General features: G+C 39.3%; 1 protein-coding gene and 1 long non-coding RNA gene across 6 annotated transcripts in view; one reads left to right on the top strand and one right to left on the bottom strand.

Moving 5' to 3' along the window:
* Nucleotides 1-8,389: 8,389 nt before the first annotated feature.
* On the bottom strand, nt 8,390-10,360 carry LOC116421326. 2 transcript variants are annotated; one of them, XR_004231651.1, is made up of 2 exons: nt 10,300-10,360; nt 8,390-9,426 (listed from the first exon to the last, which is right to left on the bottom strand). It is a non-coding gene; the product is annotated as an uncharacterized LOC116421326 (long non-coding RNA). The 2 variants fall into 2 exon arrangements; XR_004231652.1 differs by having other exon boundaries at nt 9,845-10,355.
* Nucleotides 10,361-10,855: 495 nt separating this feature from the next.
* CTCF (CCCTC-binding factor) overlaps nt 10,856-27,879 on the top strand; it is a 41,307-nt gene continuing 24,283 nt past the window's right edge. For 3 of the 4 annotated variants that reach the window (XM_031950276.1, XM_031950277.1, XM_031950275.1), the window contains exons 1-2: nt 10,856-11,138; nt 20,428-20,548. The gene's annotated coding sequence lies outside the window, so the exon portion shown is untranslated. The other variant, XM_012540321.3, reaches the window with a different exon arrangement.

Genomic DNA, 27,879 nt, shown 5'->3' with positions numbered 1-27,879 from the left:
ATTTAACATGTATAGGACTGCTTGCCATCTGGGGGAGAGAGTGGAGGGAGGGAGGGGAAAAATCGGAACAGAAGTGAGTGCAAGGGATAGTATTGTAAAAAATTACCCTGGCATGGGTTCTGTCAATAAAAAGTTATTAAAAAAAAAAGAAGAAGAAGAAATCCAAGTTCTCAATAGTGACACAAGAAAAATGCTCAAATCACTACTAGAGAAATGCAAATTAAAATAACCCTTAAGTTATAGCTATCAGTCTGACAGAAAAGAAAAATGATCAATGCTGGAAGGGATATGGAAATGCTGTTGTGCAATGTGTAGAACTAATGCACAGTTGGTGAAATTGAACTCTAACCACTCTGAAACTATGCCCAAAAAGCTTTAAAATTGTGCATAACTTTGACCAACGATATCAGTTTTGCATGTGTATAGTGTTCACCTAATCTGTCCCAAAAATCAGCATTTCGATTTCTTACTCAGTATCAAATTCTTTTATAGTATAAAGATCTAGTACTACTCAGTCCCTTTGCTATCATTTAAAAAAAATTAACTCTTTTGACATTTTCGATCTTTTATTCTACTTTTCCCTAGCTCTGTGATCTTTTAGTAGTTTGGTGTTGCACTCAGTGAGTATATTAATTTAGTATTGTCTTTTTTATTGGTTCAGCCAACCCTGACAATTAATGTTGTTTTATAATTGTGTTCATATAGTTCTTGAGTGCATCTTGACACATAGACTCCTGAAGTCTTTAAACTCTTGTAGTTCTCTTAAATGAAGTTTTCTTTCTTCTTGCTGGATTTTGTTGATAATCAGAAATGCTGATTAGTTAATTTTATATCCTGCAACTTTGCTTAGGTTGTTTCAATTTTTCAAAGTAAACCATTCTATTAACTGCAAAAAATGATTTTTTCCCCTTTTTGCCTAAGAGCATTCCTTCAAATTCTTTTAATCTTATTGTGATAGTTAGCATTTCTAGAAATATATTAGTAATGCTGATAATAGATGGCCTTGCTTTACCCCTGATTTTATTGTTAACACCTCTAGTTTATTCCTATTACAATAATGCTGGTTTTTGGTTTTAAATACAACTCTTTTTAAGGAAAGTTGTTTATTCCTATGCTTTCTATTGCTTTTAACAGGAATGGGAAAGCTTTTCGTGATTTAATTATATTTGTTATTAATATAGTCAATTATGTTTATAGTATTGCTAATATTAAATCAGGTCTGCATTGGAACATAAATACAGCCTGGTCATAATGTATAATTGATACATTGCTGGAGTCTTTTTGATAATATTTAAACATTTTTTTGTATCAATATTCATTAGAAATATTGGTTTGTCATTTTTATCGTTTTGAATCTTCCTGATTTTAGTGACAAGATTATATTTGTGCCATGGAAGGATTTTGACAGGCCCTTTTTTCTTTTCAGTTCAAAGAGTAAATTAACTAGTTGAATTTTTTTTTTCCTTGCTAAGGCAATTGGGGTTAAGTGACTTGCCCAGGATCACACAGCTAGGAAGTATTAAGTGTCTCAAGCTGGATTTGAACTGAGGTCCTCCTGACTTCAGGGTCAATGCTCTATCCATTATGCCATCTAACTGCCCCTAGAATTACTCTTTAAACATTTGGTAGAATTTGCTAGTAGGTTCAACTAATTCTGGGTTGTTAGATTTGTTCCCCTTCCCAGCCCAGTTCATTTTTATCTAATACAGGGTTATTTATTTTCATTTTATACTTTAATCCGGTCAATTAACACTTTTCTATGCCTCTATTTTCTTATCTACCATTCTGTTAAAGCCTTTGCCACATGGACCCAATACTCAAGGCAACTTTCTGTAAGATCACCAAGGATTTTTTAAATTGACGAATTCAGTAGTCTTATTTTCAGTCTTTATTTTTCTCGATCTCTCTGTGGCACTTGATGCCATTAGTCATTCCCATCTTCAAAAATACTCTCCCTTGGTTTTTGTGGCTTTATTTCTCTTTTTGCCAGTATGAGCTTTTCAGTCTAGATCTCATTAGCTCCCATGAATTCAACATTTGTCTCTAGGTAAATACAAACCATTCCTCTCCCCAAAAATTAAATTTTGCATTTCTGAAGTCAAGAAAACCTGAATCCAATCTTTATGTTTATTAGCTATATGATCCTGGGCAAGTCATTCTGTCAACCTCAATTGGAAAATAAGGATAGTAATAGCACCTCCTTGGATTGTTGTGGAGATCAAAGGGGATATTTGTAGAGCATCTGGCAGAGCTCTGGCACGTAGCAAGTTCTCAGTAAATGCCTGTGGTTTGTGTTAATTTTTTCTGGATGCCCCAGAGACTTACAAAAATCACCATGTTCAAAATAGAATTCATTATTTTTTCCCTTTCCCTAACTTCTCGATTTCTAATTAAGGATACCACAATTCTGACACAGGTCCGCAACTCAGAAGGGAGGTATACTCAACTCTGCCCTCTCCCTTACCTACCCTGTACAATCAGTTACCAAATTTTAATCAAATGCATCTCTTTGGCCAGCAACACAGTATTAACACATTCACTACGTGCCAGACACTGTGCTAAGTTCTAGGACAATATACTTCAAGGATATCACACTCTTGTGAAACAAGACATGTATAAAAGAATCTAAACGGTGTAAATAGAAGGTAATACTTGTAGAGAAGGTGGAAGGGAAACCAGGAAAGGTGCAGAAGATGAGATCTGAGCTAGGTTATGAAGGAAACCAAAAAAGTCAGAAACTGGAGATGAGAAAGGAAAGCATTACACCCCAGGTGACATGCCACATGCGAGGAAAAAGTAGAATATAGTTATCATAGAATTCATAGAGCGAAATCAGTACAGAAAGACTGGAAATGTGGTAAAGAGTTTTAAATACAGGAGATTTCACATCTGGTCCTAGATGTAACAGAAAGTCACTAGAGTTTACTGAGTAAATGACATGATCAGAACTGAACTTTCAGAAAATCAATTTGTCTTTGAATGAAGGATAGGTTGAAGTAGAAAGAGATTTGAGCAGGAGGTCTAGTTATCAGATTTGCAAAGATCCAAAAAAGTGATGAGAATCTATTGTTTTATCCTTAAAAAAAGACCATGATGTCAGGGAGGTGATGCCATGATATGGAAGTGAATTGGATTTCAGTGAGAAGGTCTGTGCAAGGTCAGTTTCCTCACTTTCCCCTCCAGAGTCATCTGAGTCCAGTGGCAGATATAGATAGATCAGGATGACCGGAGATGGTCTGAATGCAAGGGGAGAATCTGGACCTTTTTAAGCTAAGGTCTTCAACAGGTCTCAATTTGACTAAGGCTACACCCATTCAGTGATTAAGACAATAGCAATTTAAGCAAAAAATCTCTTTCATCTAGTCAAAAACCACTACCATCATCATTACTCAATCTAAATAAATAAATCTGGGAAGACTTTCAGATTTCTGGCCAAAACAGAAATAAATTACTACTTATATTTAATCAATCAGGACCCAAACAATTAAAGATTGGAATTTGGGCAGGGAATTGGAACCTCTTGTTGATCAATCAATTAGGGTCATAGTGGTTTTGGTTTAAGGCATCGTCCCTAAAGAAATTTGGCCAGTAAACTCCCAAGATATTTTTGGAGAGTTCATATAGTAAATCATATATGGCCAGAGGGAAGAAAGGAAAAAAGGAAAGGGTCTATACCATGATGGTGGTACTAACAATGATAATGATGTGTGAATAGAAAGATGTACATGCTAGATGTTGATTAAAACATCCCCCACATCCATCCCTTCTCTACACAAACCATAATCACTCTAGTTCAGGTCCTCACCCAAACTCTTAACCAATCTCTTTGCACTCAGTCTTTGTTCTCACTAATCCATCCTTCTTTCCACATTCAGCTACGTAGAGTCCAGATCAGATCACATCACATCATTATTTGCTCAAGAAATTTCCATGGCTTCCTAATGCTTCTAAATTAAAATAGAAACTTCTGTTTGGCACTTACAACCTATCATCTCAGATGATTGATTACATCTTCCTCCTTCCCATGTACTCTAACACTGTAGCCAAATATGCTTGCTTACCTGATATGCAACATTTCATCTCTATTCTCTCATGACTGGCATAATAAAGTCAATCAACATTTATTAAGTGTCTACCATATGCCAGGCACTATGCTAACTGCTGGGGTTACAAAAGAAGAAAACAGTCACTGCTCTCAAGGAGCTTTCAATCTAATGGGAAAAGACAACAACAAAAAAATAAAAACAAAAAGGAGGGAGCGAAGAAACAGACATAGTAGGAAATGGAGAGACATCTCATAGGTTAGCCTTTTAAGATAGAAGTTCTGAGCTGAGCTCTTTCCTTAAATGGAAATTTGGGAGTTTATGGATCTACCCTCTACCTTCCAAAGGCTGGATCTTGCAAGATGATGAAAAGTCAGAGAACACCAAGGTTGTGTAGTGAGAAATGAAGAATGATGACATTTGAGCCTTACCACAGCCTTATGAGGTAAGTACCTTGGGTATCATTTTTATTTTTTACTTGAGGAACTGAAGCCTCAGAGCATTACATGACTTGTCTGTGCTCATTCCGTTACTGACAATGATGACATGTGAATTCAGGCCTCTCCTAAAACTCGGTGCACTATGTACTTGCAGTCCTAAGCTAGACTTTGTCACTGAATGGAAGTGTGATCTTGAGTCTTTCATTCAACATTTTTTAAATGCCTGTTGCACATAGAGCACCCTACCATAAAATCCAAACAGTCAATATTAAAGACCAGTATCCTCAGTTTACTCCCTTGTAAAATGAGAATAATCTGTTCTGCCTACCTTACTGGATTGTTGTAAAGATCAAATGAAATAAGGGGGGAAAGTTATTTTAGCCTGAGCAGAAGAAAGTGGTAAATGAGTAGAGATGGTCTTGACAGGACCTTCAAAATATTCTGGGGGGGGGGGGAGCCTGAATTTGGCAGCTGTTGTTAAGAACTTTCTAATTGATTTACCAGGTCTATATGATCAGGTCTTAATTACCTCAATACTTCCAACAGGCAGCTCTCTCCTATGATAGAATAAAAGCTTTTTAATTGCAGGAGCTATTTCATCTGTCTCTGTATCCCTAGTACTTAGTACAGCACTTGGCACATAGAAAAGCTTTAATGAAAGCTTACTGATTGATGAACACACCCTACCTTCTCCCTCAACATCACTACAATACTTTGGTAGACTGTCATCCCAAACTGTGGTTAAAAATGAATAATCATCTGGGGGTCAACCTTCATTCAATAATAAGCCTCTCTCAACTGAACTAGATTACTCTTAGAAACAGTACAAAGCCAGAGATTACAGTCAACATTCTGAGAATCCAAGGTTATCATGATGCCTCAATGTAATAACAAAGCACATCGCTTACTGAACTAAAAGAATCTTAACCTTAAAGTGTAGGATGGGTCCTTAAAGGTCATCAGGACTATTTCCTCAACCTTACAAAAGAATGTCTCAATGAATCACTTACTATGAGAAAATCTGAAGACTGAGAGGGAGATGAGATACAGCCCCTGGTCTCAGGGAGCTCACAGTCTAATGGGAGCAACTTTGATATGAGGAATTGAGTGGATACAGTGCAGGCCCTGGAGAGAAGACAAAATTCTGATCCATAGGACAACTCAATCTATTCGCCTATTTCCTCCACTGCAAAATGGAGAGAACAGTAGCACCTCCCAACAGCTAGTCTGTTTCTGTGGCTGGACATGAACTTTTATTTATTTATTTATTTTAACTCCAGGCCCGGCACTATCATTTTTACTATTATTACAACATATGAAAGCTTTCAGGTCTCAGTCAGTGCCAGGGTTCTTAGGGTACATCAGCAAAGCAGATGTTAATGTTTCTTCTTTGATGTCATCTCCACTGATAAAATGGCATCCTTCTGTGATGTTTAATGATTTGACAGAGCCAAGGACTTTGGTTGCAAGAACCTTCTTTATGGGGTCTTCAAGAGCTATGGCTCTCTACAGAAGTGGCCTCCTAGGATGACTGGCTGAGGGTACTGGGCTATTCCCATCACAGCCTGAAAAGAGATCGTGGTCATTCAGTGGTGACTTAACTTACCTAAAACATCCGGCCTTCTGTCTTTCCCCAGGAGGCCTTGCTGCTTTAGCTAGGCAGCTTGCCTGTCCAGTGGAGACAAGTGGTTGGCAAAGAGGAAACAAAGTTGAAAAAAGTTAAAGTGCCTGCCCCAGGCCACACAGCTATTAAATACCTAAGGTAAGATTTGAATCCAAGTCTTACTGTCTCAAAGTCCATTACTCTGTCTATTCTATCACACTTTCTCACATAGGTTTAGTCTAATCTCCCAGCAGTTGCTTCAGGCCTTAAGAGTTCTTCCTCATATTCAAAAGAAGTGGAGAGAGATTAAAGCAAATATACAAGAAAATAAACACTAAAAGTCTTTTCTTCATTCATCACAAAGGAAACATATCTCTAGGATCTAAATGAACTCCTCCACCCACGTTCCTCAAAAGACACAAAGTTGCTCCAGACATTTAACTAGGATCGGAGGATTCAAAATACAAATGGTGCCTGGAGACTAGGACGGTTTCCAAAAGTAGAGGCGGAGGGGGTTCAGTCCATCTTAAAAGATATATGGAGTTTTAAGTTTCAGCTTTCCCTTAGGCAGTTCTGATGCATGAATTTATCTAATTCTTTTCAGCTCACACTCAATAAGGCCTACGGGATAGACCAGCATTAGAATGAGAAGCTGGGCTTCTGAAACAGACTAGAACAAGTCACCTGACCTCCAATTGCCCTCGGCTACTCAATCTCTAAGTTACAAATAAGTAGTAGCTGAACCACAAAACAGGACCAAGACTGAATATATTCCAGCTTGTATCACCAATAAGAGATAAGGAATTTCGTAACTAGTATGTAGTTAACTTACTGTGAAAATGTTTCCTTTTCTATAAGGGTCATCTAACTACCTCAAGTTTTCAGGGAATCCCCAATGTTTTTTCAGAATATCCTAGAATTTAAAATCCTATTCCATTTATACATGAGTGAATTCAAAGCAATCTGTAAGGTTGTGTTGGGTGGAGAGAGATAAGGCAAAAGATCTTCATTATGGTAAAAGAAAAAGAATCAAATCTATACTCAGAGGGTGCTTAAGTACACAAATAAGGGGGAAAAGAACTGTTTACTAAAACTCTTTCTAAGTATGACCAAGATTTTGTTTGGAAGTTTTCCTTTCAAAAATCTTCTTTCCAAACCAAAGTATTCTAATATATATATATATATGGGTTTTTGTTTGTTGTTTGTTTGTTTTTTACTTTGCCTTCTCAGATTTTGTCCTAGTTGTCGTTTTCCACAGGCACCTAAGGTATTCCAGGTATTTGGTCAAAGGGACTCTCTCCTTACTGCTGTTCAACATTTTCATCTAAATGCTTGGAGCTTTTGGATAAGTTCTAGACAAAGGCCAGAACTTCATTTCCTCCCCAACTACAAAGCTGCTCAATTATCATTTTTCTGCCAACTCAAAATGTTTTACAAAGTTTTCCTATGGTTTACCTGAAAAGAGAAATTCAAGAAACAAAATGCCATTTGAGGGGAAAAGAAGTTTTGGAAATGAATTAATTTGAGTTTGAGTTGAAGTCAATTTCGAAATTTCTGAAATGAACAAGTAGTTTGGCTCATCAGGTCAAGGAAAAACAAATATCAAATGACTCAGGGTCAACTTATTTCTTGGCGGTTTGTCCTTCAGTTGGGAAGAATACTAGATTTGGATTCAAGATCCCGGGTGTGAATCCTGTTCTGCAGCTTACTAGCTGTATGACTTCCGGCAAGTCCTTCCATTTCACTGAACTTGTCTGCCCCATCTGTTTGCTTACTGTATGCAAGACAATAAATAAAACGATTCCTAACACCCACACAGTAGGTATCAAATATTTTGAAAACTTTAGGCTCAAAGTGTCCTTGGCACATTTTTAGAAGCATTTTTGATCACTATGGCTAAGACCTGTAAGGGAATTAATGGAAATATGGAATGTTTCTTCTCATTAATCCTAGCCTTCTTAAAACTAGTGACTTGCACAAGGTATTGTCTTGCATTCAGTAAGCAAATACTTGTTGAATTAAATTTAACTGAATGAGCTCCAATAAGTACTTAAGTCCAACTAGTGGTAGCAGCTTACAATGATGAGAAGGACTTGATCCTTGTCTTGCTAAAGGGAACCAAATAGAACTTAATTGTGGCATTTCTTACATGGAGTGACTTTAGTCAGTTATAACTCAGCTGTTATTTACAGTCTGTTTGGAACTCACAGTGTGCAGGTGCATCCCCTACTAGGCCCAAGGGGCCTAAATGAACTCAGTACTCAACTTCCAATTAAAAGAGAGACAGGAAATAATCACAAAAATACACAATGCATACATAATATGCTGCTATGAGAGACAATATCAGTTGTGACTTACATGAGAGGCAGTCAGGGAGAAAAGATGAGCAGATGACAGAGTAGCAGTCATGATCCAAATATTAATCTGCTACTTTCTTTTTGCAGCTAATAGGGGTAAAGTGAACTTGCCCAGGGTCACACAGCTAGGAAGTATTAAAGTCTTTATTAAATGTCTTAAGGCTGGATTTGAGTTCAGATCCTCCAGACTCCAGCACCAATGCTCCATCTACAGCATAATTTATTGTCCAGATACTTTCAAAATATGAAGAGAGAAATTCCTCCAATGTATTAGACAGATTCTTAAAGGAAAATGTACATGAAGTCCTGACCAGTCACACAGGATAAGGTGTGTGCAAAGTAGCTTTAATCTATAAGGGTAAACTACTAATAATGATATTTTAGGTTGATAAGTAATCATTTCGGGAGGAATTATGTAAAAGGAAAATTCTTTTTATAAAGTCTTTGTAATTACTTACTTGCTGAGATATATCTTGGAGTGAAGCCCCAATCTTCTTTCTTTCAATATAGACTTTAGGGGCTGCTTGAACTGCATTGTGCTTTCCTGACAACTGGGTTTTTGCTTACCTTGTTTCTCAAGCCTGGCCCGGTTTCCCTCCCTAATCACCAGCTGAATTACTATCTATAGCTACAGTCCTTTAAAGGTTAATTCAAATGTCATTTCTCCCCTAGCTGGGACTTCCATACCATGCCCCATGGTATAGGGAAGTTCATTATTGGGGAAAAATTTCATCATCCTGCAAGATCCCAACAGCAGTGGGACCTGCCGTCATCATCGCTCTGTCCGTCCCTCTGACTGCAAGGTAGAACCCGGAACTCCAAAAGCTCCATAAAGAGGGAGCCGGGCTCAGAACGTTTTCCTCAGAGGGCTCATCATGATCCCATGTGGCACCTTTGAGAGTCTTCTTCCCTTGTCTGTTCTCTTCCTTATTTAGATTGTAAGCTTGAAGGCTGAGTGGCGTCCCCAGCACTCTGCATGGTGCCTAGAAGACAATAACGTTTACTCTAGACGAGTGATGACTTCACATGCCCCAAGAAGCCTTCCCCAAACTTCCCCCTTGGGCCTCCCCTAACACATCTGTTCTGAGCCTTTCAAAGGAACTTGCCAAGTCAAACTGTGTGACAGTTCCTTTCCGCCACCCGTCTAGTTGTCTGCCAATTCCTGCAGCAGGTCCCCGGCCCTCCCAGGGGTCCTCACACTACGGCCCGCGGGCCAGAAGCGGCAGCCGAGGACGTTCATCCCCCTCCCCCAGGGCTAGGAAGTTTCTTAATTTAAAGGCCCACAAAGCACAGGGTTGGTTTTTACTCTAGTCTGAGACCCTCCCACAGTCTGAGGGACAGTGAACGGCCCCTATTTAAAAAGCTTGGGGACCCCCGCGGCCTCCCCAGGTGCTCGCACACCTGAGGTTTAGGAGACAGAAGGCAGACACACACGTTAGTACCAACAAGCCTCTGGGGCCCCCTGTGTACACAGGGCAGCGACTGGGCCTCATGGAGCTCCCAAATCAACCTCGAGGAGCCAGCTAAGAGCCCGCGAGCCCATAAAACCCCAGGCATCTGCGGGGGGGGGAGGCACTGGCGGGGCGCGGGGGGCAGGGACGGACGGCATTCCGGGCGCTAACCACGGCCGGGGCAAAGGCGCGGAGCCGGAGCTGTCGGGTCACCGAGCAGGTGGAGTCAGCGTGGGACCGTCAGAAACACAGACTGGGGCTTTTAGAGCCCCACCGGACAGCTGGCCCCAGGGGCGAGGGATGCTCCAGCAGTTGACAGGGCAAGGGGTGGAGGACGCAGTCAGGCCCACGCTTCCCCTGGGCCTGGGGGCGGGATTTTGCTCGGCAGGGGGTGCGGTTACTCACCTGCAGAGCGGGGTGGGGGAGGGGGCATTGGAACAGCCCTGGGGACTGCCAGACCGGGGGTGGGGGGGGGGGGGGGGGGGGGGGTGGGGGGGGGGGGGGGGGGGGGGGGGGGGGGGGGGGGGGGGGGGGGGGGGTGTTACTTCGGGAAAGGGGACGAGAGGGCCACCACCAGGGTCAGACGCGTCGCGCCCTCCCGAGCGGGATGGGGCGGGGGAGAGGAGGGGCCGACGTCTAAAGCCCCCAGCCTGCGTTCCCGCCAGGCCCCGCCCTACCCCGTCGTCGGGCGGGGAAAGAGCCGTAGGGGGCCGGGACGCGATGACCCGGATGACTCTACGCTCGCGGAAACCCGCGCATCACGCCGGGGTCTGAGGCCCAGAACCCGCGGGCGCGTGACGCACAGCGTGCCCCATGACGCCATCGCGCCTGCATTTGAAACTTGGCGCCCTAAGGCCGCCTCCCATGATACCCCGCGCCACTCCTCCCTCTTCTCACCTTTACTCCCCCCTCCTCCCTTCCCCTGCCCGTCACCCTCCCTTCTTTTCCCTCAGCCGCCCGGCCTGCTCTTCTCTCTTCCCCCCCTCCCCTCCCCGCTTCCCTTATCAGCTCCAGCAATACCGGCAGCCCCGACGCAGGCGCACTGCGCCGCGCCGCCGCCATTTTGTGTCCGAGGCTGTGGAGCGATTAAACCGTGCGCGGAGCTGCCTGTTTCCGAGCGGCGGCGGCGGCGACTGGTGGCTGGGAGGCCGGAGCGGGCCAGACGGCGGCCGGGACGGCCGGAGCGGGCCGGGCAGGCGAAGGAGCGGGCGCCGCGGGGGGGTGTGGCGCGGCGCGGCGCGGAGGTAAGGGGGGAAACGCGGGGTTTGCAGGGAGGTTTCGCGGGCCGCCTCTAGGTGTCACGATGGGGCCGCTCCGGTTGGCGCTGGCTGCAGCCCCGGCACCAGCCGCCGCCGCCGGGGGGTGTTTGTCTCCCTCTATCGTCCCTGCTGCGGCGCCGGCCGCCGCCATTTCCCTGCCGCCATCGCCGTCGCCGCCGCCATCGCCGCCGCGGCGGGACCCGAGGCCCGGGGCCAGGGCCGGGCGGGGCCGAGCCCTCCAGGCCCCGACTCCATTTTCCTTCCTTTGTCTTGGCCCGCTCGGCGGCCCCGGGCCGGCCCGGCCGCTCTCCTCGCCCGCGCGCCCCGGGCTTCGTCCCGCTCCCTCCTCCTCCCAGCCCCGACGCTGGCCCCGCCGCCCCCGTGTCCCCGGAACCTCCTGGGTGCTCAAGCCCCGCCGCAGCCGTCGTCGTTCCCGCCGCCTCGCCGGCCCCGCTCCACAGCCCGGCCGCCTCCGCGCCGTCAGTCGACGGCCGCCTGCCGGCTCGCCGCCCGCTCGGGGCTGCGCGGAGCGCCGGAGTCCGGCCGGCGGCCAGCCCCCGGGGGCCCGGGGCGGCCTTGTCCCCGCGCTGCCGCCGCCGCCGCCGCCGCTTCGCCGCCCGCCGTCGTCTCTGTGTGGTCCAGAGTGGCAGAGGCGGCGCTGCAGCTACTGCTGCGAGCAGAGGGACCCCGCGAGCTGGAGAGAGCTCCCTCTGCACTCTGGCTGAGCAAGACTCCCCACGCTGCTGCTGCCACTCACGCGCCCCGCACCCACGCGGCCGTGCCCGGGGGCGGGGGAGCGGGTCGGTGCGCGGGGGCCCGGACCCCGCCGGACGGAGCAGCGCCCTACACCAATGACACGTCGGTCCGTCCCCCCGCGCGCCGCCCCCCCCTCGCCCCCGGGGTTCTTTATTTCTGTGCTCCTCCTGGGGGCGGGGGGGGGGGGGAGCCCAGAATCCGGGCGCTGCGGGAGCCCCCGACGTCCCGACCCACGCCCAGCTTGTTTCACTTTGCCCGAAGTTGGCTACTAGTTTCCAGGAAGTAGCCCAATGGGCATCTTGTGCATGGAGCTTGTGGGGGCTTTTCCTTCCGCTTCTCACCCTCCACCCTGTGTCACGCTTGTGCTGTTGACACTTGTCATCGGGCAAGCTCATCCTTTGCTTCTGATCCACACAAGTTTGTGTGGGGTCGGAACCTGGAGTTCTCGGGCAGCGCGTCAAAGTCATTGGAAGCACTTGGTGGCCTCAGACATTGGAACTGCACCCCTTTTCTTGACATTTAGATTTTTAGATTGTTCTTGTGCTTGTTCCTATGTGAATTTTTAAATATTTGATCTTGATGACTAAAATTAGAATCGCCCCGTTCTCAATTACAAGCACCATTCTTGTAATAGTAACTCAACAGGTATCGGGAGCTTTCCTGACAGTTTTCTGAAGTAATGCCAGCATTAACCCCGTTGTACACATAGTTCTCTGAACAGCTAGTAAATGTCGGGTAAAATTTTCCACTCTGTTCTCCCCTGCCACCACAGCTCATTTAAACTTATTTCTTGTCACTTTTTTCATTCCCTGAGAAAAACCTAGAGCAGTTCAGAAAAAATTAATTCATTATTAAGTCTTTTGGCAGTTTTTATTAGCTCAAAGAACTTAGTTTTATAAAGTGTTTATAACTTGATTAATTATAACTAACTAGAAAAATTCATATTCCTTATATTTAAAGTGGATTTTAAAAATAATTTTATAGGAATTTATTGTTTTTTTTAAGAATGTGTTTTTAATTTGTAAACACTTATACAGTCAGGCAGATAGGTTGGTTGTGGGCAGAAGGAGGTGAGAGAAAGTAACTAAAATGGGGAATTGTAGGTTTATGCTCCTTTTCTTACAAGGTTGGTAATATCATTTATATATAATCTGGAAATTAGGGTTCATGCAGATTAAATAACTTCCTTTAGGTTACACAGCCAAAGTGAGGCTAGGAACTATATTTCCAATGATTTTTTTGTTTCCCATATTTAATCATTTTATAGAATATTTTTACTTTGCAAAGTAATGATTGTGACCAACCACAATTTTGTAGCAAATAATAATTTACTGTGTTCCACTACACTGTCACCTTAAATCTTTAACTACTGTTTCATCTCTAAATTAACTTGGAAGAATTTAGATTGATTCTGAGTTTCTCAGAACTACTCTTTATCTTAAAGGGAACGTAGATTCTTTTATCCTTCCTTTGCATTCTACTTAATGGATTTATAAACTGGTATCTATCAAGTGGAGGATTTCCATCTTGGGCCTTTTCCCCAACATTCTTATATTTTGCATCAGAAGTGCAAGAATTAACTTGCACTTAACTAAAGAATTACTTAACCTCATTCTCAGTTTCTTTTATCCATCTTCAAGGTAATGAATTGCTTTTATTTTCAAAGAAAAGTGCATTTGTCACTTCCAGAGAATTTCTCATTTAAGTTACTATGTACCTTTCAATGCAGCGTTTCTAAGTGAATAACGAGCAATTAGTAGTTCACATTTCATCTACTAAATGAGATTTCTTGGAGGCATTGTTGAAATGGTAGCTCTAGTTTCCCTCTACTTATACACTCAATCCTTCTGCCTATTATGTGTATATATATTTTTATTTCTATTACTGTTTATTTAACCTCTCTTTCTCTTCAGTCATCTCCCTCCACCCCAATGCAGTCCTTCAGGCATAGTATGAAAGCATATAACTATGTTTGATATTCTCTCTTCTTAATTTAAAGACTAGATGAGGTCAACAATGCAAAAAATAATTAGGAAAAAACTATTCTGGACCAGGAGTTAAATACCTCAATCTATATTCCACATGTTTCTGTTTCCTAGCTCCTTTGATGTTGAACAAATCTCTTCACCTTTCTCTCCATCATTAGAATGAAATTAATATTTACTCTGATGCCAGGGGAAAGACATTTAGGATGTATAGAGTATTATGTTAGAAATATATTAAGTTTAGATAAGGAATGTCATCTGTGCATTCTGAAAGTTTGTAATCTACTCAAAGCGAAAGACTGAGCAAGAATACTGGATATTATAGTGAAATGCATTCGTTAAAAAGGTTCTGGGTGAATAACTACTTCACAGGTATTTAAAAATTGTAAATTCAAAGCATTTATAGACTTTTTAATTGATATATTTTTTTTAAACATCTATATGACCCATTTTTCTTTTATCTTTGCGTTACCTGCCCTTGATTTAGGGGTATGATAAGAAGTTCTTTGTCATGGTGTAAATCTCTGGCCTTAAATTTAATTTTAATTTTTCAGTGCTGGCTGGGGAAAAGAATAAGCATTTATATTGTACCCATTATGTGCCAGGCACTGTGCCATTCAACATCATTTGAACCTCATAACAGCCCTGCCATGTGGTACGTTGTTATCCTGATTGTGTGTAGTAGACAATTATGTGATTTGCCCAAAGGAAGGTAGAGTATCTGAAGGTGGATTTGAATTTCCGACATCTGACTTGAGGCGCAGCACTCCTGTGAACTATCTCACTGGCTAAAGCAAGGATGTTATTCTCTGAGCTCTCTCATTCAAACCCTGAGTTTTGTTGTTTGTTGGGAGGTTTTTCTCCTTTTTGATGTCTTTTTTGAATTTCCCTAGCAACATGTTATATATCCAGTTTTTAATTAGTAGAAAATTACAATTTCTGAAGAAAATGGGCCTCAGTTCAATCAGTCGGCAAGCACTTATTAAGCATTTGCTATGTACCAAGTACTGTATTAAGTTATAGAGGTCCAAAAAGAAAAACAAAAAATGGGTCCTTCCCTCCAGAAGTATTTGTTGTGTGGGTGATGCTATGTAGATACCCCCCACTCCATCTGAAACTTGCAGAAAGGAAGGCACGGAAGGGCCTCCTGCTGATGGAGATGCTTGGTGCTGTATTTTGAAGGAAGATGGGGAAACAAAAAGGCCAAAGTGTGGGGCACAAAGGAAGGATTCCAGACTTCTAAGGACCACTAGGGCCCAAAGACATTGACTTGGTCAGGAGAAAGTGTAAATGGACCAGAGTTGGGTCTAAGAAAACTAGGGAAGTGGGAAGGGTTGAGTTTTTGAAGAACTTTAAGTGCTAAACAGGGTTTTTATATTTGATATCAGAAGTAACAGAAATGAGCTGGTGCTCATGACATGGTCAGACCAGTACTTTATAAAAATTGGTCATGGTTACTGAATGGAGAATGATATGGAGTGGAGAAATACCAGCTGGGAAACTATTTCAAAAGATCCAAGTTAGTGACAGGGCCTGAACTATTGAGTGCAAAGGAAGGTCCTTTAAGGTGTGAAAATAGAAAGGAGTTGACAGAAGGATGACACCGAAAGTAACTACAAGATTAGGGGGTGCCTTTTCTAGCAATAGGGAAGTTTGGAGGAGAGACACTTTTTGTAGAAAGGATGAAAAGGGAAGGGGTGTTTCTTTTGTTTTTGTTTTTAAATGTATATATTATTCCCAGATGAATATACATATAGAGCTTAGTCTGTTTGCATACAAATGATAATTGAATCCAAGTGAAGTAGCAGAGAGAGAAAAGTGATTCCCACTACAGAGCCTTGGGAGACACCCATAAGTAGTGGGTAAGACATGGATGAAGAATTAGCAAAGAAGATTGAACAGTCAGGTAGCCAAAGGACTAGGCAAGAACAGTATCACAGCAAGTAGAAGAGAAGAGAATATGCAGAAGGAGCATGATCAACAATGTGTCACATGCTGGGAGGGTAAGAAAGAAGGGTGAAATTTGAGACATCCTTAGAAGGAAAAGTATGTTCTCTATCTAATGAAGATTGATACTCTGCCCAAAACAGTCCAGGTGCAGGAGGACTGAATCTTGGTAGTTCTTTCTACTACCATATTAGGATCATGAACTCATATTTGCAACACCCTCTTCTTGACTTACATGTCGATAGATATAGATATAGAGGTCTGGTATTTTAGTCTGGTATATTTTTGTCTGTTTTGCATTATCCCGTTTTTCTTTATCCCCAGTTTTCCTCTTGAAGGAGATTTTGGCAACAAGTATTATTAACAAGATAGATTAAAGAATGAAATTAAGGGTAGACCAAAACCTTATGTCATAGATGAGCTCAATGGATAAATATAGAAGGTAATAAACACATGAAAGGAACAAGGAAGAAAATATGAATAGGAACTAGGAAATTCCTGATGAGATATGGATCGTGGCAGGAATATGGGTTGGTCTCCTAGTTCTCCAAAACACCAAGTTTGGGGCGGTTCGCATCTACTCTACTCAAAAGGCTGTGATAAGAATCGGCACTTTATTAAAGAGAGAGACACCAAGATGTTCTCTTAGTGGGCAGTATCAAAGAATTGCAAAGAGACATTTTCTCAGGGCTTATATACTGAAACAAAACAATTTGGGTTTTGCATCAGAAAGGAACATACTTGAGATATAGGGTGTGGGAAAAGAGTCTTTCCCCGGTAATGTAGTTTTTGCATCCAAAAGGTGCATAATGTGTGGGAAGAGAGTCTTTCCCAGGGAATGCAGATGCTCTTCTGTTCGAGGCTGTATGGTCCTCATCATTTCTTTCAGATCTGGAGAATTTGCCTACTAGACAAAGAATAGAGGGAATCACTGAAGAGAAAATGGAAACTATTACATAAAAAAAAATTTTTTAAGCCACTTTTGCACAAACAATATCAATGAAGCTGAAATTTGAAAAGAAAATTGGAAAAATCTTCCAATAAAGGTCTCAATTCTATGCTCCATAAGTAATTGTTTCAAACTTATAAGAATAATATCCATCTCCCCAGTTGATAAATGGTCAAAAATATAGTTTTTGGAGAAAGAAATCCAAGCTATAAAGCATATTTTTAAAATTCTGTAAATCAGCAATTAGAGAAGTACAAATTAATCAACACTAAGGTTCTGTCCCAAACCCAATTTGGCAAAGGTTATAAAAAACAAAAATAACAAATATTGAGAGATGGCAAGAGGGGAAAAAAAGCATATTAATCTATTGCCATTGAAACTGTTGAGGGCAGTAAGTACCATCTTCCCATTTCCTCTGGCTCATAACCTCAGGTCCACACCCTGGATTCCACTATTTCTCAAACACCCACATATCTCCTCCAAGCTGTTGCCCAAGATTAGTTTCAACTTTGCAACATCTCTCTAGTATATGCCCTTCTCTCTTATGGGGCCCTCACCCTGTTGTAGACCCTTGTCACTTCACACTTGGATAATTGAAACGGCCTGCTGGTGAGTCTACCTGCCTTAAGTCTCCTCATTCCAATCCATCTTCCATTCAGTCTCCAAAGTGATTTTCCTAAAGTGCTGGAATGACCAAGTTACCTGTCTGCTCAGTAAGCTCTAAGGGTTCTTTGCCTCTGGGATAAAAATAATAATAACTAACATTTATAAAGCACTTACTATGTGCTTGACACTACGATACATACTTTACAATTATTTCATCAAAAACAAAGTCTTCTATTTGACATTCAGAGAATCCACTTCCCTATCCCATACATCTTCCCAGTCTTCTTATACCTTATTCTCCCCTGGGTACTATTGAGAATGTTCACCTTCATCTCTACCTGATGACTGACCTAGCTTCCTTCTGGTCATTTTTTGGAATCTTTTTCCAGCCCCTCTTAATTCTAATACCTTGCCTCAAACCTGTTCTGTTTGGGACAGAATCTTAGTGTTGATTAATTTGTACTTCTCTAATTGCTGATTTACAGAATTTTTAAAATGTGCTTTATAACTTTCTTTCTCTGAAAACTCATCTATATTTTTGACCATTTACCAAACGGGGGGATATATGTATTTTTCATGTATATACATTGCGTATACGAATTTGTTGTTCATTTGTCCCCCTTGATTGTGTGCCCATTCTGGACTGGAACTGTCTTTAACTGTCTTTTTGCCACTTGGGATTCCTAGTGCTTAACACTGTGCCTAGAACACAGTAGGTGCTTAATAAACATTTCTTGACTGAATGACTAAGGCTTTGAATTGGTTTTTCCATTCTAGAAAGCAATGTGTAGTTTTGCCCTAAAAGTTATTACTAAGTTACACAAACCCTTTGCCACTCCCCACCCCCCAAATACCACTACCCGGCCAACTGACATTTCCATAGAGATTAACCCCCCCCCCCAAAAAAAAAAAAAAAAACAAAACAAAAACAAACTCCCTATATCCGTAACAGTAACCCTTTTTGAAATGCCAGAAGTTGGAAAGTTATTTAGGAAATAGAAGAATGAATTATGGAATATGAATATATTAGAAATACTATTGTGCTCTAGGAGTGATGAAATGTAGTTTTAGAGAAATCTGAGAAATTTTGTTCTGAATGGATTCAGAGTGAAGTGAAAAGATTTAGGAAGACATTTTATATGATGATAATATTAAGATCAACAATTTTGAAAGACTTAATTCTGATCTGTCCATAAAACCAACAGTAATCCCAGAGGACTGATATGAAGTAGGCTATACTTCCTACTTCCCGACAGTAGTGATAGACTACAAAGTGCAGAATAAGACAATTTTTGAACAAGATCAGTACAAAAATTTTTTGTTTGACACAGCATACTTGTTTAAAGAGTTTTTTAATTGGGACAGTTGGAGAAAATTAATGCTTGTTAATGGGAAAAAGTGAAATTTAAAAGAATAAAGTTGAATTTTATAAATAAGGGAGGAAAAGAACTGTTCTAGTATAATGTTCTAATCTCTAGACCACTTGTTTTTTGATTCTCTTATCTTATGACTATTATCCTTGTCTTCCTCTCCAAGAGCCTTCAGTATGCTAGGCAAAATGCCAGTGACCTTTCTCAATTTTCTTTTTAGGAAATTGGGTCTGTAAAGAAAATAAAGTCAAAAAGCAATGACAGACCAAACTTACTTATCCAAACAAATGTTGACCTGTTAGAGACTGAATGCTTATTCAGTATTCCCATGAGGTCATTGTTGCCCCCAAACATGTTTGGAATACCATTGTAATTGTTTACAAGCTGTTTAAAAAGTTTTTTTATGATTATGGTCTTGTTGGGTATTTTTTTGGTTTGTTTTCAACCAAAACCAAGGATAACTAAAATTCTTTTCCATGCTTGGTTTTGATCTTTTTGGTTGTTTCTAAAAAAGTAAATTTGGCCTCAAAGGAAAAACATTCTGTGACAGTTGACAATATTCAAAAGAATCTTCCATGAGCTTTGGAAGATTTAAAGAGAATTCTGAGTGATGACAGTTTTCTTGGAATCAGTATATTGCCTCCTATGGTAGCATTTTCAAATTTATATAATTCATGGCATGCTTTTTTGCAACACTTGATATTTATTTGATTGTCACAATAACTCCATGAAGTATTATATTTGGTTTTTAAAAACCACTACTTGATAGCAGTGCTTTCTTCATAACTTGGCTTGATGTCTTTCCAGGAATTAACTGATGATCAATGAATGTCATGTGGAATGTACATTATAGTACCTAAAGATAGGGTTTTTTGTCAGTCATCTTGCATTAGGTTTTTTTGTTTTAGTTACAAAAATTTGTAAGAATCTGTTCTTGATGCTTTTCATCAAAAACATATATATATATTTAAAGTAAGCATTTATTAAAACAGTTATATGCCAGGTGCTGAGCCAAGTGTATGCAAATGCAAATAAAAAGCAAGGGAGACTATCCACTGCCTTCAAGCTTGACTTCTAATGGAGGAAGACAGCACATTAAAGGGAACTAGAAATTCAGAGCATTACAGAAAACTCATCTCTCAGAGCTCAATATTCAGGGCAAGAATCCATGAACCTATGAATGGGGTTGGGGGAAGCATCAAGAAATTGGAAAATGATCCTTCTTTTCTGGCTAATTATCCTTTTAATAATCCTTTTGTTAATTCCACTGTCATTTGAATTTTTTCGTTTTCTATCTTAATTAGTACTACATCAACTTAGTTTTTCGAGGTTTTGGTAATTTGTGGACTATGTTTAGTTTTACATGGCAACTTCTTTATGTACTTTTTCCTTATATAAATTCAGAGATAAATATAGCTTTTGGCTAAAACTATTCCGATTGCATTAATGTATAACTAAGGAGTGGTCAGCTCATGACATTTCAAATTTTTTTGCTGAGGATATCTATATCATTAGCACAGTTAACATTTTTGCTATTTGGTTTTCTGGAGAATAGAATCAAATATGTTGTTAACAAAATATCCATGAAAATCTACATTACCATTGGTAATAGATGTACATTTTTGTTCTGTTGAACAATAATTTTTACTTTATTCTTTTAGAATGAATGTTGATCTTCAGCAGAGGGTCAAGATGTTGTAGTGAAGCAATCATTGAGGACTTGGAGTCAAAAACCTGGACACTGTTTCCCTTCTCACAAGCTGACTTTGCAGGCACAGAAAGGTAAATGTTTTCATTTCTTGATCTCAGAAATCAATGTAATACAGGTTGTTTCCTTTTTATCTTTTTCCAGAGATAGATATATTATGATTTTAACTTTTGAAATCATGGTGATTATCCACTTATGAAATTATTTCATAGAGTCATCAGAGCTCTTTTTGCATTAGGAATATTGAAAGAAGTACTAATATCATTTGCTCTACATCATTATTTGCTGTGTTCTCTGAATTCATGGGTTTGGGTCTTGTTTCTAACGTCCCAGTTGTACAATATTACTACATGTTTAGTGGAGACTAATAACTGTCTTTAAACTTAAACACAATAATGATGAAAAGGGGTATCAAACCTTTTATTTTATATATATATATAACTTTTTATTGACAGTACATATACATGGGTAATTTTTTTACATCTTTTGCCCTCACTTCTGTTCCAACTTTTCTCTTCCCTCCACCCCCTCCCGTAGATGGCAAGAAGTCTTATACATGTTAATAATATGTTATAGTATATCCTGGATACAATATATGTGTGCAGAACTGAACAGTTCTCTTGTTGCACAGGAAGAATTGAATTCAGAAGGTAAAAATAACCTGGGAAGAAAAACAAAAATGTAAACCATTCACATTCATTTCCCAGTGTTCCTTCTCTGGCTGTAGCTGATTCTGTCCATCATTAATCAATTGGAATTGAATTAGATCTTCTCTTTGTTGAAGATAGCCATTTCCATCAGAATACATCCTCATACAGTATTGTTGTTGAAGTGTATAATGATCTCCTGGTCCTGTTCATTTCACTCAGCATCAGCTCATGTAAGTTTTTCCAAGCCTCTCTGTATTCTTCCTGTTGGTCATTTCTTATAGAACAATAATATTCTATAACATTCATATATACCACAATTTACCCAACCATTCTCCAGTTGATGGCAGTTTCTAGCCACTACAAACAGGGCTGCCACAAACATTTTGGCACATACAGATTCCTTTCCCTTCTTTAGTATCTCTTTGGGGTATAAGGCCAGTAATAACATTCTGGATCAAAGGTAATGCACATTTTGATAACTTTTGGGGCATAGTTCCAGATTGCTCTCCAGAATAGTTGGGTTCATTCGCAACTCCACCAACAATGCATCAGTGTCCCAGGTTTCCCACATCCCCTCCAACATTCATCATAAAATCTTTTTTGTTTGGCAAGTGTAATGGGTAGAAGTTACAAAGAGACAAATTTGGGCTTAATGGGGGTTAGGCTTCCCTAAGAGAAAATGAATCCTCTTTGCTGGAAATCTTTGGGCAAAAGTACTTTGTTAGGAGAATCATTCTCTTTTGGACTAGGTGGCTTCCATCTCTGAAATTCAGGGACTTGAAGTAACCAAAAAGTTTATCAAAGGTAATTTTGATATTCTCTCTGCAACTATTTATTTTCCAGACTGAAATTTTGCTCCCATATTGGTTTGAGGAGAAACTATCTGGATTAGAATTGGGTAGCTCCAGAAATAATTTGTAACTTGTGCCCTGAAAGTTTTATTGGGAATGTGGCTAGAAAATGCATGTTAATAAGCTTATTTAAGAGAAAGCACTAGATGAGCCAGCTTCATGAGCAAAGACTTGGACTTTAGGAACCCATTATTCAAGTCACTGAGAAGACAACAAACATGACATAGATAGACTAGGAAGACTGGGTTTGGGCCTTCCCTCTGGTACATACAGGATGTATGACCCTGAGCCCTAGTCAACTCTCTGAGAGCTCAAATTGCCAAAAAAAAAAAAAAAAAGTGCAGACCTGTAAGGGTGTAGGAGTTGACTCCCTCTGGGGTAAATCATAAGTCTAGTATCCATCCCTATTAAATGAGTAGTAGAAGAGGCTTATGGCAGTTCTGCCAGAAGCCATGTGGCATAGTTTTGTAGTTTTTTTATTTATGTAATTATTGGATTATTGGATTGGAATTGGATTGGATTGGAAAATATAGGATTATGTAATCCTATACAAGTTTAGAGCTGAAAGTTATTCAGAGGTCATTCCTCTCATTTTACAGATGAGAAAACTGAGGTGGTCCAAGGCTTGTCCCCACCCCCCATAACAGTGCCTTGAGTCCTTTTTCAGCCCTATAATGGGGCCAAGCTGTTTAACTTCCTAGGCCCTTAGCTTCTAATCCATAGTATAATAATACTTCAAGATCTTAGTAAACCTTTAAGTGCTATTTAAAAGGGATTAAGATGGTTGTTGTTTTAACTATTAATTGTTACCTTGAAGAAGTCCTTTAACTTCTTGACATAAGCTTCCTCATTGTGAAACAAACTCGCTTCTGTCAAATTTAGGAATCTGTGATCTCCTTGCTTTCTTTTATAACAGAATTAATAACTAGTATAAACATCTCAGGGCAAGAGACATTTTTTCACATTTCATCCATTTGTGGAGTTGTGAAAGTTTAATTGAGAATTTTGTATATGAGCTCTCAAAATTTATATGTGCTTAAGTAAGTTCTCTTTCTTTGAACAAATTGGAAGAATTTAATAAAAGAAAAAATTAGAAATGGTAGAGGGAGGAAATTATTGAAACATGGGATTATGCCCAAGATTTATTATTTACACAACATACTCCTCCTGTCTCCATGTATTTTCACTTGCTGTTGCCTATTCCTAGAATTCTCCTTCTCTTCATCTCTTGGTTTCTTGCCTTTTTTCATATTTGGTAAATTCTACAGGAAGCCTTTCTTCTATTGATTATCTCTAATTTATCCTGTACATATCTTGTTTGAATAGTTTTCCTGAGGCACCCATCTGATTGTGAACTTCTTGAAAACAAAGACTGTTTTTGTCTTTCTCTCCTAAGCATTTTAGCACATAGTGGGTGCTTAATAAATGTTTATTGACTGATTCTTGTTTCCGAGTTAGAATTGCTGTGGATTGAGAAAAACTACCCAACTATGCAAAGTATTAGCCTACTCTTATTAAGTGGGGCACTTAAGGAGGGGGGAAGAGACTGTAGCCTCTGCTTCTTCACCTGTAAAATGGAAATAATACTTGTAATGCCAAAATTACAGACATCAAAAGAACTGATGACTGGGAAAAGCTTAATGTAGCATTTACATTGGATCTTGAAAAAGAGTTCTCTTTCAACACAAGTTGGGGTTGAGGCATGCATATTGTAGGGCATTCCAGATATAAAGAATTTCGTGAGCAAACATATGGAGACAAAAAGTGCAGGGATGTATTTGGGGCATAGAGTCAGTCTTGACTAGCTGGAATGAAATGTTGGGAATGAGTTAATGTGGAGAAACTGGAAAGTTAAAAATTATTGGTTAAGAGTGGGGATGAAGGCCTTGCCTAGAAGATGGGAATAAGAGAGGAAATGTATTAAGAATATTGCCACAGTAAAGGTTGAATGAAGCAGCTAGATTTAATAACTAGATAGAAGGGGTATGATAGAAAGAATGACTGTCAGGGTTTTGTGCATGGGTAAGTGTGAGAAGATTGATGCCATTTAACAGGAAAAAAGAAATCAAGAAGGAAGAACAGGCTCTGAGGAAGATGAAGGGTGTTAAATTTTATATATAATGAGTTCAAGATCCACTACAAATGGAATTTTTTTATTTTGAATTACATACCAATTTATAAGAGTAAATCTGAACAGCTTGACAATGAACTTTATGTAGACTTGATAATTTAGCTGCTTTGAGCTTGATTTACCTCATTGTTTCTCATATGTTTTGGTTATTTGAAATTTGACAGACAAATGACCTTTGAATCAGTAATTCATATATTAGTGGTTAAATAGATCATGCTATTGAATTTCTTAAATTTTGTATTTCACACTAAAATTAGATCCCTGTTTGTCTTTACATTTGTATGATAAAACTTGACTAAAAAGAGGATGCTTAACTGATCTTAATATAAATTGGATTAGAAAATTTGGCTCTAAAAGGCCCAATTTGAAGCCTTCATTTCTTTTTTGTGCCTTTTTTAAAATCTATATATTATTCTAGGTATGCTCATTTCCCTCTGCATCAGTTTATATCAGTCTTCCTTTGTTTCTTGGAAATTCTTATTTTATATGTTAGATATTTAGCAGTTTTCATTTAAAATCCTAATATGGGGAGAGGAGGAGAAAGACATTAGATCCTGTCCAACCAAGAATATTTATCTTAAGATCTTCCTTCTCTTTTATTTTTTTGTCTTGAATCTTTTCTTAGGGAGACAGTTTACCTTTTTTTTTTTTTTTTAATCTGTATCCAACACTGGTGTGTAGTCAGTGCTCTAAAAATCCTTATTTTAGGAAGAGAAAAGATGCAAATACAAAGAATAGTTAAAAAAAAAAAAATTAGCAATGAAACAGGAGTTTTTCCTCTTCTACGTATATTTTTTTAAAGGGTGATTTATTTGCTACTTTCAGATTATATGGAGTTCTTGGATCCTTTATTCAGTTTTTTTCAAAAATAGCATTATTGGACTACAAAATTAGCATGTTTCCAGTAAATGCAACATGATTGAATGTAGATTAGGAATAATCTAAGCAACTTTCAAAGTTATACTTAATTTTGATTTTTCTTTTTAAATGCGATTAGACAAACTCCTATGAGCAATAATTATTGTATTGTATTGTCTTATACTGCATATTTCTTACATAGCTGCCCTGTTAAAAATGATTATAACCTTAATTGGCTTTAAGGCCATGATCTTTATTAGAATTGACAGCATTTTCTCATTAAAACAGGATCGTGGCTTAGAACATTTCATCTTTGGAATCTAGCAAGTCTAACTTTAACTTTTTAGGGGGGGATAAGGAAAGAAAGACCTTGAAATAGTAAGATTTATCTACTCTTTAGCTTAAATAAAAGCAAATTGGTGGTAGTGAAAAACCAAAGGAAGAGTTGTTTCTTATGATGATACATTTTTGAGCTTGGTCCACTATTGTCTATTGTCAGAATAAATTTGCCTTGGTATGTATATCTACCTCTACTTTTATATATGCATTAATCCACACTATGCTTTTCTACCATATTTGTTGTGGTAGGGTTTTTTTGCAAGGGGGGGAGAGGGGAGGAAGGTATTCATTTTTGTCCTCTGATTATTTCAATGAAATGATTCTATTCAAAATATTAACAATATTTCCACTTTGGTTCTAAATTCATTTGCTCCATAATTTTTAGGGTTCTACTTTTTTTCTGGACTATCTTTGATTTTTCTGTGTGGTTGTCTAGTTTAATTTATGTTCTGACATTATTTCAGTGTATTTTGAGACTGTATCCTCCTGTGTCACCCAGGTTGGAAATGAAGCTTTTGCTCCCAGGTCTAGTCTCAATATTAAAAACCATGACCAGTTTGTCCTTCCTTAGGTAGCCTGTTGTTCTGCCATTCTCCAGGGACCCACCACATCTGTACTTTAGCATATTGCACCTTAGAACTCCTGAACTTAGATCCACCAGCCTCAGTTTCCTCCCAGTGGCAGGAATTACAGATAGGCACACCATACCAGCCATTGCTGGTATTTTTTCAAAATGTCAGCTGTTTGTTGTGCTCTTCTAGTAATAGAAAATGAAGTTCCACCAAACCAATCAAACATAATGGTCAGGAAACATCAACTTCTACATTAAGCTTCTAATAAGCTCTATAATAAAAGCATATCTTGAGTGCTTTTTTTTTTTTTTTTTTTTTAATTTTACTTAGGATAGGTTTGTATTGTTGGATACCAAATATTATAATAGAAAGATAGGTATCTCTCTATATACACATGCACGTACATAGACATTTCTCACTCTTTCCCTGGACAAAAGTAATGAGCCTACTTCTTAAGACCCCATAATTAGAGGGCCCTCAAGAAGCATCCTGGCTAGTTCAGATGTAAAAACTTTGAGGCCAATGAAGGTAATGTGATTCAAAAATCACGCAGGTACTAAGTAGCCTTAGAGATCCTCTGACTGAATCTGAAATCTTTTCCCTATACTATATATAATAAACCACTTGTACACTGTATAAAATTTAGTATCTGAATAACAAAATCAAAATTGGGCAGTTTCTAGGGTCACTTTTCCATATGTGTTTCTTTCTTGATTTTCATGATAAAGATAATTCACATTTACCAGCTCTTCAGAGCCCTTTCTTCAACCCTGAAGATTGTGATAGAAGTATTTTTCTCCATTTTACAAATGAGAAAAGTCCTTTCCCACAGTCCCAAGATCACCAAGCAAGTATGTCAAGCCTCCTATTCACTCATGGCTGTCACGTCAAGTCCTGGCTACACAATAATGCTGTACCCCACTGTTTCTTGTCTCAGGTTATGCCTGTAGCTTGCCGGTGACTCCCACAGACCTTGCATGGTTTGGATGGTGTGTTTCCAAAAAAAATAAATAAAAATTAAAAAATTGCTATTTCTACTTGAGGGCTTCTTGACATGATGGTAGACTAAGCAAGAGTATTTGTCCCTTAATAATAATTGTTCTAAGAATCATGTTAATTTTAATTTGAGCCTAGTTTGACTGTGAGGGATTTTTAATTTATTCTTCAGATTTATATGTATACTAGTTAGTTTTTTGACAGGTAGGCTACAACCAAAATCTTTAAAAAAAAAAAAAAAAAAAAAAAAAAAAACATTTTCCAAATATTTACATGTGCATTTTTACCTTTTCTCTTAAAAACTACTCATACTTATCAGTTAAACTCTAGTAGGATATATTTATGAGCAGATTAGGTGATAGAACTCTAAAATGATGACCCTCCCTCATCATTTTGCAAAACTTGGCTATGTATTAGATTCTTCAGGATTTGAATGCTTTCAGTCACAGCACTCTATCCCAAGAATATGTGATTTGGAAGGAACTCTTATTCTTTCTACCCAGAAGGAAGGAAAAAATAGTATTCTCTTCATATAATTCCTCAAAAGAATTGAGAACTAGGATTGTCCTTGGATTTGTATTATGAAATTCAAATGGAGTCTCTTAAGAATATTCAGAAGTTAGTTGCTAGTATCCTTCCAAATGAATTTATATCTTGAACATATGAAGGGTGCAATAAATAGTTGTTGAATAAGGAGATATTTCCTTTTAACTTTCAGGAGTTGATTGTGACTAGATCTATGAATCCAAATTTTAATAATGATGAATAATAATCCAATAATTTATTTGAATTAATTTATTTAATAATAAATTATCTGATTGTTGCATTTTAATGTAATAATTATATATTACATGTAATTATGTAGTAAAAATAATAAATAATTCAAATAAATTAGTGATGGGTAACGCCACTCATAAAATAAACAAATAATGGTAGGTGGTGGTAAGTTAGGGACAGCTAGATGGCACAGTAAATGGAGCATTCACCCTGATGATGGTTGGAAGGGCC

The sequence above is a fragment of the Sarcophilus harrisii genome, chromosome 2 (genome assembly GCF_902635505.1).
Source record: "Sarcophilus harrisii chromosome 2, mSarHar1.11, whole genome shotgun sequence".
Lineage (NCBI taxonomy): Eukaryota > Metazoa > Chordata > Mammalia > Dasyuromorphia > Dasyuridae > Sarcophilus > Sarcophilus harrisii.
The sequence above is the reverse complement of the archived record's forward strand: the minus strand, read 5'-3'. Positions and strand labels throughout refer to the sequence as shown.